The sequence below is a fragment of the Haemorhous mexicanus genome, chromosome 7 (genome assembly GCF_027477595.1).
Source record: "Haemorhous mexicanus isolate bHaeMex1 chromosome 7, bHaeMex1.pri, whole genome shotgun sequence".
Lineage (NCBI taxonomy): Eukaryota > Metazoa > Chordata > Aves > Passeriformes > Fringillidae > Haemorhous > Haemorhous mexicanus.
This window is the reverse complement of record NC_082347.1, coordinates 11,062,032-11,074,505: the sequence shown is the minus strand read 5'-3', so window position 1 is coordinate 11,074,505 and position 12,474 is coordinate 11,062,032. Positions and strand designations below refer to the sequence as shown.

Sequence of the window (12,474 nt, the reverse complement as noted above, 5' to 3'; positions counted from 1 at the left end):
GATGAGGCTGGACAAGGGAACGATGACTTTGCTCCAGGAGTTGGGACATCCCTTCTTGGAGCAGGAAGTTGGAGCAGGGACCTTTAGAGCTCTTTTTTGGCCAATATTCAGCTGAATTTTCTTTATTTCTTGCCCATACTGCCCCACTCCCTCTGCAAATCCAACTCATCTGTAAATGTCCCAGATTAAAATCCACAGCCCCAGTTCCAGGTCCCGTGAAGAACAAGAACCAAACTCCTTTTTGTGCCACCCCCATTTTCCTCCAGGCACATTTATCCTAAAAAGGCTAAAGAGAGCACTGAGAGAATTTCAGATGCCAATTCCAGATGCAAGACAGGAGAGAAAATCCCAGCCAGAGCCATCCCTACAAGCACTGCACTAACCCATGGAAACAGGAGATGTTGGGAATACCCAGCTTCAGAAAAGAACAATATTGGCTTTCAAATTCCATAACCTTTTGCAAAGTTCTCTGGAGGACATTTCAAAGTGTCCAAGGTTAAAAGGTGGTCAGGATGCTAAAATCCCAGAAGGCTTCACCAGCAGTGGGGAACTGGGATCACGTCCTGGTTGTTTGATGCAACATTTACTCTGCAGCTTCTGCATAAAGGCTTCGACATCATGGGTGCAAAATCTCCCAGCCTCTTCACTGCCTGATGCATTCCCTTTGCTCCACTGAACTCCCAAATATTCCCAGCAGGTTTTACCTTGCTTAATGCCTGTCCTTTCAGCACGGAGAAGATGCCCCTGCCCAATGCTGCAGCCAAAGGAGTGGCTGCATTTCTCTTCACAGAGAAAAGCAAGGCACAGTTTTTCCCAAGGATTTTGTGGGAAAGGCAGAAAGAAGCCTCAGAGAAGAGAAAAACAATTCTTATCTCATTTCTCTGCTCCTGTTGTTTTGCACATGTGGAATGTATTGGAAGATGTGTTTACCTGAAGGAATTTGGTAGCTGGATTCTGCTGAGGACTGTTTTGTTTCCTTGGCCAATCACGCAAAGCCGTGTCCTGACTGTCACCAGACAGTCACGAGTTTTTCAGGAGTTAGAAGGAAGTATGATGTAGTATAGTTATAGTTTATTATAAAGTAATACAATAATGGTTTTAATAAAGTTTTTCAGGAGTTAAAAATAACTATGATGTAGTATAGTTATAGTATAATATAGAGTAATACAATAATAGTTTGAATCAAGTTTTTCAGGTGATAGAAGTAAGGATGATGTAGTATAGTTATAGTAGAATATAAAGTAATACAATAATAGTTTTAATAAAGCAAATGTTCAGCATGCCAAAGCCTTGGAGTCAGATGCCAATCACTTCCTGACTCAGGGGGTCACCTGAATTCACTGTACAAGGGTGTAGAGGAGCTGCAGTACCATGGAAGAGCTGAGTCCCTTCAGTCTATAGGAGCATCCAGGAACTTCCTGCCCAGGAGCTTCACGTCCCTTTCTCTCTCCCTGATTTAACTTCCTGTGATTTTTTTCCCCCTGGGATGGAATCCAGGACCAGAAGCTCATTTATTACAAAGGAATTGTTCCCTGGCAGGGTGGGCAGGCCCTGGCACAGGGTGCCCAGAGCAGCTGGGGCTGCCCCTGGATCCCTGGCAGTGCCCAGGGCCAGGTTGGACTTTTGGGCTTGGAGCAGCCTGGGATGGTGGAAGCGTCCCTGCCATGGCAGGGGTGGCACTGGATGGGCTTTGAGGCCACCACTGCCCCATGTCCCCAAGTGCCACCTCCACACATCTTTTAAATCCCTCCAGGAATGCTGATCCCACCACTGCCACGGGTGCCTGTCCCAGTGCTTGACAACATTTTGGAGGAGAAATTTTCCTTGATATCCAACCTAAACCTCCCCTGGTGCAACCTGAGGCCGTTTCCTTTGGTCCCTTTGTGTTTAAATTACAGCAAGAAAAATGCAAGCCATGAGCTGATATTATTCTGTATTTTAGAGGTGGAATTATTTTAATATGGCTCTAATAGAGAACATTTGATTATTTATAATCACAGGCCTGAACATTTAATTTACAATGGTGCCTCATAATGAGTGGGCCCTGCATCCCAATTCCAGGTTACTGTGCAGAAAACTCCCTCAATTTTCTAGAATTGATAAATTTACAGGAATTTTAAATGGTGCTCCAAAGCCTGACACACAAACCCAAATCCATCCTAGGTACAAAAAGGGATTTGAACAGGAGCCACATCATGAGGTGCTGTTGTAAATTTAGCTATAAATTTAAGCTGATATCCCATTTATTTTTGTTTTTCCCCTCTTCAATTCCATCTTGTTGGAACCTGCTCTGAGGGTTTGCTAACATGGATTATCCTGTCTACATCCCATGAATTAATTCCTACTCCTGCATCCCCCATAGGCATCTTCACTTGTTTGGGTGTATTTTTTTAAAGGAAGTTAAGAGAATTCAAATTCACTGCTTCATTCTTCAGTTCCACTTAATGCTTACAAACTTGAACAGAGCTGGGGGGAGTATTTTGATGGAAGCATTTTCCCAGGGAAAATGTGAGATTTCCTCACTGGAACTCTTGTACAGGGATTTTTGTCTCCTCTCATTAAAAATATATTTATTTCAGAGCATGCATTTTTCTCCCCAACTAGAATCACTTGTTCTAAACCATCATTTTGACACAAACATCCTCATTTTGAAATTCTAGGATAAAACATTTGGATCTAATAGTTGATGGTTATTATTGACAGCAAGGTATTGCTGCAGGACAAAAATCACATGGGAATTTTTTTCCCCTCCATTGTTTCCTTTTTTTTCTTTTACACAACACAGGAATTGCCTGCAAAAAATCATGAAAAGAGGGAAAAGGGAAGAGTTTGGAGCCTTCAACCCTGCCAGGCTGTTCCACACCTTCCAGATGGGAAAAAAAAAGTGCAATCCCAGGGTTTTGCTCTTTCCAGGAAGCAAGGACCAGATCTGACCCCTGAAATCTCTTCCATCAGCACTCATTCCACTCATCCCACTTCAGACAGGACAATAAATCCTCCAAATTGTGCTACTTAAAAAAAAAAATTATAAATTAAAACCATATTCTTTTGATGTGAATGGTGCTCCAGCAGCTTTCTTAGCTAATAAATAGCAATAATATTTATTATTTCCTATGCATTCCTTAGTGCAGCATTTTTTTTCTTCAGGCTCTGAGGGAACACAGAGGAAAAAAATAATATTGGAAAAATTCTTGGAGATGTTCACTGCAGCAAAAGCAAATGTATGGGTAACTATAAACATTCTGTAGTGCTGCTTTGCCCCAAACCCTTGGAATTCTGCCTTCCTTCCTCCATCTGGCACACTCTGCTTGCCCAACATTCAATTTTTATTTATTTGGGTTTTTTTAACTCAGCAGGAACAATACTGTCTCTACTCTTTAGACAACATCTTCCAAAGGAAAAAAAAAAAAAACCAAAACAAAAACAAGAACAATTTGAGTTCCTGGGCTATGACTCAGTTGGAAAAAAGCAAGAACAATTTGTAAGCTGTGATTTTCTAAACCAACAACTGTCTTCAAGACCCCAAACCACTTGATTATTTACTAACTACATTTGAGTCATCAAGTTGGGTCTGAGTGTAACTTCCCCACACAAATTAATGTTATTTATGCCCTTTTTGTGAGAAGGAGAGTAGAAAATTTTTATTTTTTAGACTCCTAGAAAGGTTTGGGTTGGAAGGAGCCTTATCTCCTAATGGTTATTTTTCCTTGAGGGAGATTTTGGGTTGATAAAAATATTTTAAAGGCAGACATTAAAAGGCTGAGAGAATTGGGATTGTTCAACCTAGAGAGGGGAAGTTTTGGGGTGACCTCACTGTGTCCTTCCAGTGCCTGAAGAGGATGACAGGGAAGATGGAGAGAGATTTTGGACAAAGGATGGAGCACCAGGACAAGGGAATGGCTTCAAACAGACAGAGGGAAAATTTAGGTGAGGTATTGGGAAGGAATTGTTCCCTGGCAGGGTGGCAAAGCCCTGGAACAGAATTCCCTGAGCAGCTGGGGCTGCCCCTGGATCTCTGGAGGTGCCCAAGGCCAGGTTGGACAGGGCTTGGAGCAGCCTGGGACAGTAGAAGGTGTCCCTGCCCATGGCAGGAGTGGAATTTTGAATCTTAAAGGTCCCTTCCCACTCAAATCACTCCATGATTCTGATATTTGGTTTCTTTTTTTTTTTCCTTAGAAAATAAATGAACAAACAAGGTGAATGTCTGTGCACCAGCCTTTCATTCCTGACCATCCCCATCCCTTCAGAACCAGAGGTGTTTCCATGGGGATCTATTTGAACATCCTAAGGTAGTACCAGCTCTCTGCACAAAAATTAGGAAGAACCCTGAGATTATAAACTGAGCTGTTTGTCACAACACAGAATTGCACTGCAGGGTGCTGAGTTAAAGCTCCAAACCTTGATTTAAATATCATATTTTATGTACATGATATTTATATAGAAATAGATTACAATAGTTTTAAGACACAGCATTTTCTTTTCTATTAAAAATGTGGTTCTTGTCAATGAAAAAAGTTGGGCTGAGTTCAGAAAATCCCAGAATGGTTTGAGTTGGAAGGGGTTTTACAGATCATGTACTTCCAGCTGCCTAGCCATGGGCAGGAACACCTTTCAGAGATCTTCACAAGTCACTAAATCTGCCAGAAAATATGAAGACAGTTGAGGAAAATTGGCTTCACCTGGCTTGTTGCCACATGTATAATCTCAGACAACAGACTCTAAAAATCAGCAAGTCAACTGCACATCTGAGAGCTCAGAGGAATGGCCTCAAGCAGCAGATGGCTCATCCAAATATTAAAAAAAACCAAACAAGCCCCATTAAAAGCCCCAAACCTACTGGGGCAATTAGTACCACACTTTAAAGTGTGCAGGAGGAGAAGGAAGATTTAAAAACTGCCTGAGGATATTCAACCCAGCAAGGATCAGGAATGATTAAAGCTGCAGCTCTGGTTGAGGATGTTGGTCAGCAATTAATTCTGGGTGCTGGAAATGCCACGGTAGATGGAGCTTTGGGAGAATCCGTTCTGGGTTGGGATTTTAGGCAGGAAGAGACAATAATATCAAGTCATTCCTGCTGGAAAAGCAGAGAATAAACTGTTCCTCAGGGGTCCCAGTGCAGTACTCCCAAGCAGGATGCTGTGAGAGCCACCACACCTTGCTCTGCCCTGTGGGAAATGTCCTTTCCAGCTCATTCCTTCATATACTGGCAAAAAAAGGCCCAGAATCATGGAAATAAGCACAGAATTCTGGAATGGACCTTAAAGCTCCTCTTGTTCTAATCTTCTGACATGTGCAAGGACACCTCCCACCTGTCCCAGGGTGCTCCAAGCCTTGGACACTTCCAGACCACGCCAGGATTCTGCTTTTTTGGGTATCCTACCACTTTCCCTAGGCACTCTGTTCCAATGCTTTACAACCCTTTTGGTGAAGAAATTCTTCCTGATGCTCAGCCTGAACCTCCCCTGCCATTTCCTCTTCTCCTGTTGCTTGGTACCTGGGAGAAGGGCCTGACTTGGAGAAAGGGAAGCAAATCCATCACGGTTGTAACACCGGATTTAAACCACAAAGGGCCTGATGGAAATTCCACAATTTTGCAATCATAAACCCCCTCCATCTGTTTGAGCCAAGAGTGTTGAGGCCAGGCCACATTTCCCACCATTAAATTGAACTTCTGCCACGGGGTGCCCTCAGGAAATCAATCAGCTCCAAGGCCCAGCTGCCACAGGAGGAACTCCATCCCTGAGGGGAGCAGATGGTGACACCATCCCCGTGTCACTTTGCCTCTCCACTTGCAGCTGTCCCAGCTTTGGTGCTCTCACCCTCCAAAGCCTCTGGGAGGGCTTAGTTTCAGGGAATTGCCAACAGCTTTCCCAAAACCTGGAAAAGCTTCCTGAGCCTCAGGGCGATGGATCTAAATCCATCAGGGATGGATCTAAATCCCACCTCCCTGGCAGGGAAAGGGAGATAAAGGCTGCAAAGATCTTCAGAGATCACCCAGTGCTTGCCAAAAGTGTAAAAAGCATCTGAGATAATGGATGACAAAAATTCCAGCCAGTCCTTGGAGATCATGTGTCGGATCCACAGTCCATGGGATACACACAGAGCACAGGTGTTGGGAAATAGGGGAAAAAGACCCTGGATTTATGGAAAAAAAAACCCATTATGTAGCAACAGGGGTAGCAAAAATGCTTCTCAGCTTGCCAAAGTTAGAAGGTTGAGTTTATTCATTCTTTTGGAGTTGTTTTTTTTCATTCTCCTGCACATCAACACTTGAAGCACTGCTTCCATTTTATGGTGGCCTCTGCACATGGGTACATCTCCATCTCCAGGGAGCTCCTGGCTGGAAAACTGCATTATCCTGCATTATCCTGGACTGCATTCCTACCCCATGGCTGCTTTTAATTCCCTTTTCTACTCTTCCAAACTGGGAATAGGGAATGTCTCAGCATTGTGACCAAGGAATGGCTTCATGCCAAGAGGGATCACCCCAGGAGGGAATCTTCCCTCATTGTCCTTCCACCCCACAGCCCATTTTACCAGCCCTTTCCCATCACAAATTCCATCTGCTTTCCTACATCAGAATTTTGCTGCTTCTCAAGCCCTTTCCCAACACTTTTTGGTGGTTGGATGCCTTTTCCCAAAACCACAGAGACTGCAACAGAAGGAGCTCTGGTTCTCCCTAAAGAAATAGGAATTACAATGGTATTTTCCTATTTGTATCCTGTAGGATAAATATATCTTTTAATCATATATATACCTCTAAAATGTCACCCTGAGATGAAATACCTGCCACATTTACACTTGTGTGCCTGCCTCTGCGTCCCAGAGTGACAAATATTTCCAATTCTCCATTCCACTCCCTTTTCCCTGGAAAATTCAGGACCATGAGGTTCATAGGGCAGCAGATGGGAAGGTTTTAGTGGGAGCAGGGGAAGGCAAGGAAGATGTCCCAGAAAAATGGAATATAACCCTCAATATTCCTGGGAGGTTCAGTTCAAGGACATTGGAAAAGGATTCAGCCCATAAAAGTTGCAGAGAGGAATAGGAAGGAAAAGGGGAAAGGGGGAAAGGGGGAAAGGGGGGAAAGGGGAAAAAGGGGAAAAAGGGGAAAAAGGGGAAAAAGGGGAAAAAGGGGAAAAAGGGGAAAAAGGGGAAAAAGGGGAAAAAGGGGAAAAAGGGGAAAAAGGGGAAAAAGGGGAAAAAGGGGAAAAAGGGGAAAAAGGGGAAAAAGGGGTCCTTTCCAGGACAGCCAAGAAACCTGAAAAAAGCTGGAGAGGACAAGAAAGGAGAGAGCAGGGCAGCAAGGTGAGACACCCAAAAGGCTTCTAGGTTTGGGTTATAAAGTTTTTAAAGAAACACTGAGTTTTTCAGTTATTCCCTGGGAAAAGGAGCAGTGGAAAGGTAAAGTCAGTCCAGCAGTGGCATCACTGAAGGAAAGTGGGAATTAGAGCAGGGAGCACAGGAGCAGGAGTGGGGTGATCCCAGCACCTCTTGCTGAGTTAATAGAGATTTAATAAAAAAAAAAATTAGTTTTGAGTCAGACTCAAGAAAAAAAACCTCTATAAAACCAGGAACAAAGTCCTACTTCTATTGATGTCTTGTCCTCAGCCTTTTAAAAAGCTTTTGGCATTAAGTTCAGCTCCAACATTAACTTCTGAATAAAGAGAGCTCTGACATCACCAGCTGCAATCCTGATTTGATATTTCCCATGTGCATTGCCATGCTTTTCTGGTCACTGATGTCAACATCCATAAGAGCAACTCCCACTATTCCAGGTGGGAAATATGGTATCAGGTTCTGCAATGGTCAGCACAGAAATTGTCCTGCTGACATTCCTACTCATATCAATGGATACTGTTTTACTGTTCCAGGAAATTGTCAGGGCACAAATCATGCCCCAGGGATTTGAGGAGAGCTGATTTCTGTAACTTAGGGAAAATAACTACTAGAGATGGAGATGTAAATGGGAAATAGCACAAATTTTCTTGGAAGCAGATGTGTTGTTCCATGAGGAACAACTACCACCATTCTCATTTTCAGATCATCAAGAATGTAACAAAAAACCAGATATAAATCAGTCCCAACAGCTCAGTTATCACTGCTGGGATCACCAGGGCACAGCACCTCCTGCACAACCCAAAGACCACAATTTGTTCTTCTCCCTATGCACCACAAACACATTTTGCAAAGAATCAATCAAAAAATGTGTATTTTAGTCTCTATAAAGCAGCAGGATGAGGGGAGGGCACTCTTTGCCTGGGGACTCTCAGTGCCAAACAGGAGCTTCCTCCAGCAGTTCCACCTAAGAGCCGACCTGCCGTGACCATGGTTCCCAAATTCCCACACCTTCTCCATGTGCCATGCCTTAAAATAATTCATACAAGTCACAGGGTGGCCGAGGCTGCAGGGGCTCAGCGGGCACCTGGTGTCACCTCCCTGCTCCAGCAGGGCCATCCCAGAGCCCAGGGCACAGCACTGTGTGCACCCAGCTGTGCCCCAGCCCCAGGGAGGAGAGCCCCCAGGCTCTGTGGGCAATCTGCTCGGGGCTGGGCACTGCCCAGGGAAGAAGTTGTGCCTCCTGGGCAGGGCAATGGCTGGGCTCAGGCCCTGCCCGTGGCTCTGGTGCCATGGCTGGGCCCCGGAGCAGAGCCTGGGCCCTGCTCTGCCCCTCCTGCCCCCAGGGACAGCCAGGCCTGAGGGCCCCTCTCCGCTGGGGCTCCTCTCCAGGCTGAGCAGCCCCAGCTCCCTCAGCCTGCCCTGGGCACCCAGCTGCTCCAGGCCCTTCCCAGCTCCAGCAGCTCCTGGCCCTGCTGTGCTCAGCACCCAGAGCTGGACACAGCACTCCAGAGGAGCCTCCAGGGCTGCCCAGGGCCGGGATCCCTCCCTGCCCTGCTGCCAATGCTCTGCTGCTGCCCCAGGCTCCCCTCGGCCTCCCTGGGCCCAGGACCCTCTGCTGGCCCGGGGACAGCTCGGTGTCCCCAGGACCCTCTGCTGGCCCGGGGACAGCTCGGTGTTCCCCAGGACCCTCTGCTGGCCCGGGGACAGCTCGGTGTCCCCAGGACCCTCTGCTGGCCCGGGGACAGCTCGGTGTCCCCCAGGACCCTCTGCTGGCCCGGGGACAGCTCAGTGTCCCCCAGGACCCTCTGCTGGCCCGGGGACAGCTCGGTGTCCCCCAGGACCCTCTGCTGGCCCAGGGACAGCTCGGTGTCCCCCAGGACCCTCTGCTGGCCCGGGGACAGCTCGGTGTCCCCAGGACCCTCTGCTGGCCCAGGGACAGCTCGGTGTCCCCCAGGACCCTCTGCTGGCCCGGGGACAGCTCGGTGTCCCCCAGGTCATTCCCCACAGAGCAAATAACTTCCTTTTTTTCCAGGACAGCCCTCAGGGGCAAGTGAACAAACTCAGAGGTTTTCAGAATAAAACAGCATTAAAAATCTCCTCCTAGAAGTGCAATAAAACAGCCTTAAAACCAGCTGCTGTTGTCATGCTGTAATGTGGAATATATTTGTAATAACTTTGTGCTGTTCCTGTAGGTTTAAATCATCCATATTCCCATTGCTTTTCGCAGTAGGCTACTCCCTCATATTTATACATAAATATATCCAATGGACACACACTTGTTATGGAGGCCCTGTCTCAGCTTCAGCTTGGGCTACTCACCCATACTCTTCCTGCTTTGCCACTTGGCCAGTTTGGTCAAAGCCTTATGAACCAAACTATGAAGATTTCCATCAAATCCCTCCCTCTGCAGCTCCATCACCAGCTCTCCAAACATCAGCTCCCTGCCCTTGTCCACTGCTCCAGGTCCAGAACTCCTCCTGAATCCCAGAACCAGATGTAACCCACACCACCCAAACACCCTAACCCTGTGTAAAGCCAGTATATGATGGAATGTGTAGCAGGAAGGAGGACTCCATGGAATCCCAGACTGGTTCAAGTTGGAAGGGACCTTAAAGCCCACCCCATTCCACCCCTGCCTTGAGCAGGGACACTTCCACTATCCCTGGGTGCTCAGAACCCTCCTTTGCCTATAGATCTGCTCTGTGTCCTCTTTTCTTCCCCTATAATTTTCTGCCTCAAGACTCCCTCCCACATGCTTTAACCACGTTTTCCACCCAATGGGATGGGTGGCTGCTCCCAAAACATCCCTCTGGAAGGGGCTGTGCTGTGCTCCAGGTGTTCTGGAGCAAGATCCAGCTGTGTGAGGCCAGCAAAGCAGCACCCCCTAAATTAACAGCCAGTTTTAGGACCTGACCCACACTGAGCTATACCCATTGAATTATTATTTAGTTTGACACCTGAGATGCATTGAGTTCTCCCCCTGTGCTGATTTGAAGGAACTTTATTGTCACCCTGATATTTTCTGAAAAATCCCTTCACTAGGATTTTCCCTCCTGAGGTGAAGATGAGAAGCCTCAGCTTCTCCATGTTTTTCTCCTCTGGAATGTGGCCTGGAGATTGTTTATCCAAACATGTGAATTGTTTTTAATCAGTGGCCAATCACAGCCAGCTGTGTCAGACATTCTGAGTCTGTCACAAGTTTTTATTATTTATTCCTGTCTAGCCTTCTGTTTTCTCCTTTCTCTTTCTTTAGTATAGTTTTAGTATAGCATTTTCTTTTGATATAATATAATATCATAATATAATAAATCAGCCTTCTAAAAACTTGGGAGTCAAATTCTCACCTCTCACCTCGTCCTGGGGACCCCCAACACCGCAGCACTTTATTTCCATGCTGATAGAAATAATTATTGCTTTATAATAAATCTTTATACGATGTTATTATGTTTATAAATGTTGTTACATAATAAATGTTTTTACTGCAATGAAGAAAACAACACCTGATTGTAGAGCACCCTAAATTATGTCATGCTAGACTGCAAATTATCCATCTGCTGCCTCCAATTAGCCAGGAAGGTACGAGAGGGCCTGGGAGAGGATGTTGGATCATCATTTCATGCCTTGCTCTGCCAGTGTGCAATGGGATACTGGGAACTAATGGGTGCCATCTGCTGTGAGCATGGAAAATAGGATAATGCACATCAGTCCCTGATGGCTCTGTCAGGGACATATTGCTGGGAGGGATTTGTTATCCCAGCTCCTGCTAGGCTGCATTTCTGCATTAGTTTCTATCTTAATGAAGAAATGATTTGTAGCTCTTGTTTTATTCTGCACACACAGAATATATCAGGCTTTAATAAAGTGTCCCTTGGTCTGTAAGGTCCAATCCAACCCAAACCATTCTGGGATTTCAAGTATTGCTAAGGCCCTGGTAAAGTTTTAAAAAATTAATCAAAGATAAAAAAGGAAAGAAAATAGAGTAAAAAATCCAATTTTATATCAGGCTCTCAGCCATAGCTGTATTTTACAGCAGTGGAATCATCCTAAAGGTTTCCCAAGTGGCCAAACAGGGATGTCTCACACAATCCTGACAAACTCATTAATTAGCAATTTATTTGAGCTACCAAATGTTTACATTGCAATATATTCACATTATTCCATCCCCTGTAAGACTCCTGTGATTATCAGCAAACTGGAGGGATGGTTCTGGAGGAATTCTCTAGCAAAAAAAAAAAAAGATCCCAGAATGGTTTGGGTTGGAAAGGCCCATCCAGTGCTACCCCTGCCATGGCAGGGACACCTTCCACTGTCCCAGGCTGCTCCAAGCCCTCTCCAGCCTGGCTTTGGACACTTCCAGGGATGGCAGGATTGTGCTTTCCCTGCATGCTGAGAACATCCTCTCAATAATTAAGTTTCTAAATAGAATATTCAAATTTATGCAGCCAAGTATTGCAAATTAACCAATCTCAAACTGCTCTATTTGAAATGCCAAGGAATTCCCACCCATGGGGATGCTCTGTGTCACCAGGGCTCTGCAGGGATGGAATCAAAATCAGGATATTTGTTCAATAACTACAATATTTTGTAATTAAGGAAGAGATTCATAGACTTGAGGTTTGTGCTTGATACATCTCTGGCTGCCAAGAAGTGCCAGGAAATTCTGCCTTCAAATATTCTGCCAACTTTTACTGGGGAGAAGGATGGTAGAGGAGGGATTGACCATGTTACCACAGCATCCCAAAAAAAGCCCAAGAACTCTGGCACCCAGGTAAACCCCTAGGAAAAGATGTGTATCCATGAAGATGAATGAGTGTCCCAAATTCCTGCCTTAAGGAAGCCTATTTTTATAGCCTGAATATGAATTTGCAGCTTCTCTCCTTTTAGTTCATCTCCAAAGGAAAATGTTTATATAGAAGTGCTCGCTCACATCCAATTTCCACCTCCAAAATCCCACATAAATACAGCACAGCAATTTAAACCCCCCAAACTTTCAGCCATCCACTCCATCAGGATGACCACGATTATCCTTTTCCATACAGGAGTAACACTCCAGAGTTGCAAAAATCAAACTCTTTGTGCTTCCAATGGATTTTTGGGGAATGAAGCACAAAGATAAACTAATTTTTGATGTCCACA

At 45.4% G+C, this 12,474-nt stretch overlaps 1 protein-coding gene across 2 annotated transcripts in view; it reads right to left on the bottom strand.

Moving 5' to 3' along the window:
- The window catches only part of PRKG1 (protein kinase cGMP-dependent 1), a 374,427-nt gene that overhangs the window by 79,058 nt on the left and 282,895 nt on the right, over positions 1–12,474 (bottom strand). The gene's annotated exons all lie outside the window — the stretch shown is intronic.